Raw genomic sequence first — 6,961 nt, 5'->3', positions numbered from 1 at the left:
AGGATCTATCAATAGAATCCTTGAAAACTGTAGAGCAAAAAGAACAAAGACTGAAAAAAAAAAAAGAACAGAATATCCAAGGACTGTGGGACAACTACAAAAGATGTAACACATGTGTAATGGGATTACCAGAAGGAGAAAAAAGAGAGAAAGGAACAGAAGAAATATTTGAAAAGATAATGACCAAGAATTTTCCCAAATTAATGTCAGACACCAAACCACAGATCCAGGAAGCTCAAAGAATACTGAGCAAGATAAAAGCCCCCAAAAATTACACTTAGGTATATCTTCAAATTATAACCAAAAATAAAGAAAAAATCCTGAAAGTAGCCAGAATATAAAAACATCTTACCTATAGAGGAACAAAGATGAGAATTACATCTAACTTCTCAGAAACCATGCAAGCAAGTAGAAAGTTGAGTAAAATATTTAAAGTGTTCAGAGAAAAAAACCCACCAACCTAGAATTCTATACTCTATGAAATTATTCTTCAAAAGTGAAGGAGAAATAAAGACTTTCTCAGGCAAACAAAAATTGAGGGACTATGTTGCCAATAGACCTGCTCTGCAAGAAATGTTAAAAGAGGTTCTTTAGAGAGAAGGAAAATAATATAGGTCAGAAATTCAGATCTACATAAAGAAAGGATGAGAGTTGAAGAAGGAATAAGTGAAAGTAAACCAAAAACTCTTATTTTTCTTATTCTTAATCTATCTAACAGATAACAGTTTGTTTAAAATAACAATGTATTTGATTATGTACGCTTACGAATATGTATGCTTATGTGTGCTTACATATAAGTGAAATGAATAACAGCAATGATACAAGGGATGGGAGTAAGGAATTAGGATTATTTTGTTATTATAAAATACTTATGCTACCCAGGAAGTAGTATAGTGTTATTTGAAAATGGACTTGGATTAGTTGTAAATATATATTGCACTCTAGGGTAACCACTAAAAAAGTTTTAAAAAACTGTAACTGATATGCTAAGAAAGGAGAGAAAATGGAATCATACAAAATGCTCAATTAAAACCATAAAAGGCAGAAAAAGAGTGGAAGACAAAAACAGGAACAAAAAACAAAAGAAACAGGGGCCAGCCCAGTGGCGCAGCAGTTAATTGTGCGTGCTCTGCTGCGGCAGCTTGGGGTTCGCAGGTTCGGATCCCGGGCGCGCACCAACGCACCGCTTGCTAAGCCATGCTGTGGCGGCGTCCCATATAAAGTAGAAGAGGATGGGCACGGGTGTTAGCCCAGGGCCAGTCTTCCTCAAGAAAAAAGAGGAGAATTGGCATCGGATGTTAGCTCAGGGCTAGTCCTCCTCACAAACAAAAAAAAACAACACACAAGAGAAACAAATAGAAAACAGTAATGAATATAGCAAATATATGTCAGCTATATCAAAAAACACTTTAAATGTAATGATCTAAATGTACCAATTAAAAAACAGAGAACGTCAGAAGGGATCAAAAAACACGACCTAACTATAGGTTGTCTACCAGAAACCCACTTTCAATACAAAGACACATATAGATTAAAAGTAAATGGGTAGAGAGAAATATACCATGCTAACAATAATCAAAACAAAGCAACAGTAGCTATAGTAATCTCAGACAGAGCAGACTTTAAAGTAAGGAAAGTTATCAGAGATAAATAAAAGCATTATATAATGATAAAGGGGTCAATTCTCAAAGAAAACATAACAATTGTGAACGTGCATGTGCCTAACAACAGAGTGTCAAACTATGTGAGGCAAAAACTGATAGAACTATAAGCAGAAATAGACAAATCCACTATAATAGTTGGCGACTTCAACACCCCTCTCTCAGAAATGGACAGATCTAGCAGGCAGAAAATCAGTAAGGACACAGTTGAACTCAACAGCATCATCAATCAACTAGATATAATTGACATCTATAGAGCACTTCATCCAATGATAGCAGATCACACTTTCTTCTCAAGCTTGCATGGAGCATTCACCAAGATAGACCACATCCTGAGACATAAAACACCTCAACAAATTTAAAAAAATAGAAATCATACAATGCCTGCTTTCAGACCACAATGGAATTAAACTAGAAATCAATAATAACACTTTACATGTTTTAAATTTACATAATTCACTCTTTGTGATGTATATTTCTATGGATTTTGACAAATGCATAGAACTGTGTATACCATCACAGTCATGATCCAAAAAGTTTCATCACCCCAAAAATTCCTGCTTGCTGCCTCTTTGTGATCAACCCCTCCCCACACCCCACTCCTGGCAACCTCAGATTTGTCTTCTATCTCAATAGTTTCGCCTTTCCCAGAATGTCATATAAATGGAGTCATACAATATGATGCCTTTGGGTTCTAGCTTCTTTCACTTAACAAAATACCTTTGAGATTCACACATGTTGTTGCATGAATCCATCAGGGTTACTTTCTCCCTTGTGTTGCTAAGTAGTATTCCAGTGTATAGATATACCACAAACTGTTGATTCATTTATTCTCATTGGAGTTGTTTCCAAGTTTTAACAATTAAAAATAAAGCTGAAATAAACATGCGTGTACAGATTTTTGTGTGCACATAAGTTTTTAGTTCTCTTGGGTAAATATTTGGGAGTAAGACTGCTACTCCCATATAAGAATAAGTAAACATATAAGCACTGTATATGTTTAAATTTGTTTGTTAAAAAAACTATTAAACAGTTTTTCAAAGTGGCCATACTGTTTTATAGTCTTATCAGCAAAGCATGAGGATTCCAGTTGTTCCACATCTTTGTCAACACTTGGTAGTGTCAGGATTTTTTTTTTTTACCTTCTAATAGATGTATAGTGGTGTTTCATTGTGATTTTACTTTGTGTTTCCATCATGAGTATTGGCATCTTTTCATATGATTATTTACCATCAATATGTCTTTTTGAGTAAAGTGTCAGTTCAAAACTTATGTTTCTGTCTTTTGAGTTATTTCTTGTTGAATTTTGTGAATTCTTTACATTCTGAATAAAAGTCTTATTTTATTGAGGTATAATTGATATATAACATTATATTAGTTTCAGGTGTATAAAATAATGATTTGCTATTTGTATATATTGGGAAATGATCACCACAATAAGTCTAGTTAACATCTGTCACCATGCATAGCTACAAAATTTTTTCTTGTGATGAGAACTTTGAAGATTTACTCTCTTAGCAACTTTCAACTATGCGGTACAGTATTAACTATAGTTATTATGCTGTACATTACATCCCCACTACTTATTTATTTTATAACTGGAAATTTGTACCTTTTGATCTCCTTCACTCACTTTGCCCACCCCCCCACCCCTCAACTTTGGCAACCAGCAATCTGTTCTCTGTAGGCATGAGCTTGTTTTTTTGTTTGTTTGTTTTAGATCCCACATGTAAGTGAAATCCTACAGTATTTGTCTTTCTCTGTCTGACATTTCACTTAGCATAATGCCCTCAAGGTCCATCCATGTTGTCATAAATGGCAAGATTTCATTCCTTTTTATGGCTGAATAATATTTCAGTGTATATATACACCACATTTTCTTTATCCATTCATCCATCAGTGGACACTTAGGTTGTTTCCATGTCTTGGCCACTGCAAATAATGCTGCAATGAACATGCAATGAATATGAAGTCTTTTGTCAGAAATGAGACTTCTAAATATTTTCTCTCAGTCTGTAGGTTTATCTTTTCCTTCTCTTAACAGTGATTGTTTCAGAACAAAAAGTTTTCATGTTTATAATTGCTCATGTTTTGGCAGCATTTGACATTGGCTTTCTCATCCTTCAAGACTCAGTTTCAGGAGGCCTACCTGAATTAGGCTCCTCCAGCTCCTTTATCTTAGCAAATTTCTATCATATTACCCTATACATTTTCTTTATGGCACCTCTCACAAACTGTAATTATTTTATTCATTTATTATGTTTATTATCTGTATTCCCCACTACATTATAAGCTCCGTGAGGAATGGGGGCTGCATCTGCTTTTTCACTAGTACTATCAATGACTAATATAGCGCCTGGCAAATAACTATGGAAAGGAAGGAAACAAGGAGAGAAAGAAGGAAGGCACAAAGGAAGAAAAGGAAAATCTTGAGGGAGAGGTCCAAGATTATTCTGAGAATTCAACTTCAAGAAACTAGCTAATTGTTATGATTTAAATGGAAATAGAAAATACAGGATTGAACAGCAACTCCCCACTTCCAGCCCACCCCCCATCAGCCCTTGGCAACCACCATTTTACTTTCTGTTTCTATGAGTTTGACTACTTTAGATACCTTATGTAAGTGGAATCAGGCAGTATTTGTCCTTCTGTGACTGACTTATTTCACTTAGCATAATGTCCTCAAGGTTCATCCATATCGTAGCATATGATAGCATTCTCTTCTTTTTTAAGGCTGAATAATATTCCATTGTATGTATGTACCGCATTCTCTTTATTCATTCATCTGTTAATGAACATGTAAGTTGTTTCCACCTCTTGCCTATTGTAAATAATGCTGCAATGAACATGGGAACGCAAAATATCTTTGAGATTCTGTTTTCAATTCTTTTAAATAAATATCCAAAAGTAGGATGGCTGGATCATATGGTAGTTCTATTTTCAATTTTTTGAGGAACCTCATACTGTTTTCTGTAGTGGCTGCACCATTTTAATTACCATCAACAGTGCACAAGTGTTCCAATTTTTCAACATCCTTACCAACACTTGTTATTTTCTGTTTTTTTGACAATGGACATCCTAACAGGTGTGAGGTCATATCTCATTGTGGTTTTGATTTGCATCTCCCTGATAATTAGTGATGTTGAGCATTTTTCGTATACCTGTTGGCCATTTGTATGTCTTTTTTTTGTGTGAGGAAGATCAGCCCTGATCGGATGGCACCCTAACATCGGATGCCAACCCTCCTCTTTTTGCCGAGGAAGATTGGCCCTGGGATAACATCTGTGTCCATCTTCCTCTACTTTGTATGGGACACCACCACAGCATGGCTTGACAAGCTGTGCGTCGGTGCGCTACCAGGATCCAAACCTGCAAACCCTCGGGCTGCCGAAGCGGAGCACGCACACTTAACCGCTGCGCCACCGGGCAGACCCCTGTATGTCTTCTTTGAAGAAATGTGTATTCAAGTTTTTAGCCCACTTTTTAATTGGTTGTTAGTTTTTCGGCTATTGAGTTTTATGAGTTTCTTATATATTTTAGATATTAACCCTTTATTGGATAACTGGTTTGCAAATATTTTCTCCCATTCTGTAGGTTGCCTCTTCATTCTGTTGATGGTTTCCTTTGCTGCACAGAAACTTTTCAGTTTGATGCAGTCTCACTTATCTATTTTTGCTTTTGTTGCCTGTGCTTCTGGTGATATGTAAGAACAAACCTTTTAGCAAGGTCTTCCCGGCTTTCAAATTCTGACCCCAGCCTGCCTTTCTTCTTTGAGCTTCACCACCACACCACCGCACACCACAGTCCAGGCCACTGGACCACTCCCAGTCCCTGAGAATGCCATGCACATGTATGTATCTCTGCATATTGTCCTTTCTTCTTGGAATATTCACCCTCTGCTGTCTACCCAGCAGGTGCAGTATTACAAAAGTCTCTGGTGGCTTTCCTGATCCTCTTCCTCCCAAGGAAGGATTAGTTGAATTCAGCTTTGTTTGGTCCCCTAGTGAAGTACGTACTAGAGTTGTTTACAAAATTGTTTCCTGTTCTAGACTATATCCCAGAAATTAATATCTACCAGATAGTGTATGCTATTTTTTAAATAAATTTGGTCATTTTGTCTCGATTTCTTTATCTATAAAATGACAGTGCTTTTAAATTTGCTTGTCAATAATAACCAGCCGAAACTCATTTTTGAAATATAGATTTGAGGCTCCCTCCCATAGATTATGATTGCAGGGTTCCAGGAATTCATATTCGAAATGACCTCACTATGTGATTCTTATAATCAGGTATGTTTAAGAGAACTGAGTTAGATTACTCTAGGGCCCTACCCTGCTCTAAATTTTTTCCTTTTTTTGTCTATAATTTCTTACGGCATAGAAGAGAATAAAAGTGAAGGACAAAGGTGAAGGGCATGTTTTAAGATGACTAGCCAGAGTTTTGGTAACTGACACCCATCCCCTCTCCTTCAGTCCTTATTTTCAAGGGCAATTTTGAAATTTTAAGCCTGGTAAAAATGTGGAAATGTGATTAGAGTAAAGAGAAAGTAAGAGGAGAAACTGATTCGATGTATATCTAAATTACAAAAATACCTTAGACAATTTTCCATCAATAATCAAAATAACACCTAACACCGGTACAATGCTTACAACTTGCAAAATACTTTCCACTTCCTTTATCGTTTTTACACTTTATAACCACACTGTAAGTTCAGCAGGGAAAAGCAGGACAGCAATCATTATTTCCATTTTATACAAATATTTTTTGAGTGCCTATGTCATATGAGGAAAAAATAGAGTATTTCATATAGAAAAAGGCTATGATCTTCTATGCGTTTAAAAGAGGTAAAGTTCTCAAACTGTATATGCCCAGGTAAAGAGTTATTGGACTGAGTTGGAAAGATATATTATCCAGATATTTCAAGGCCATCGAAATCTTCTTTTCCCACCACCTACGCAGAGTTATTTAGGGAACTGCTATAAATGCCCTCTTGACTTTTCAAATTTGAAATAATTTCAGAATTACAGAAAAGTTGCAAAAATAGTAGTTTCCATATACCTTTCATCCAGCATCCTCTAATGTTAACATTTTACATACCACAGTACAGTTATCAAAATCAGGAAATTAATATTGGTACAATACTAGTGACTAAACTACAGACTTGAAACATTTTTCCACTAAGGTCCATTTTCTGATGCAGGATGTAATCCAGGATCCCACATTGCATTTAGTTGTCAAGTCTCCTTAGTCTCCTTCAATCTGAAATAGTTCCTTGGTCTTTCTCTCTCTTTCGTGACCTT

The sequence above is a fragment of the Diceros bicornis genome, unplaced genomic scaffold (assembly GCF_020826845.1).
Source record: "Diceros bicornis minor isolate mBicDic1 unplaced genomic scaffold, mDicBic1.mat.cur scaffold_92_ctg1, whole genome shotgun sequence".
In the NCBI taxonomy this organism is placed as follows: Eukaryota; Metazoa; Chordata; class Mammalia; order Perissodactyla; family Rhinocerotidae; genus Diceros; species Diceros bicornis.
This window is presented reverse-complemented; position numbering follows the sequence as displayed.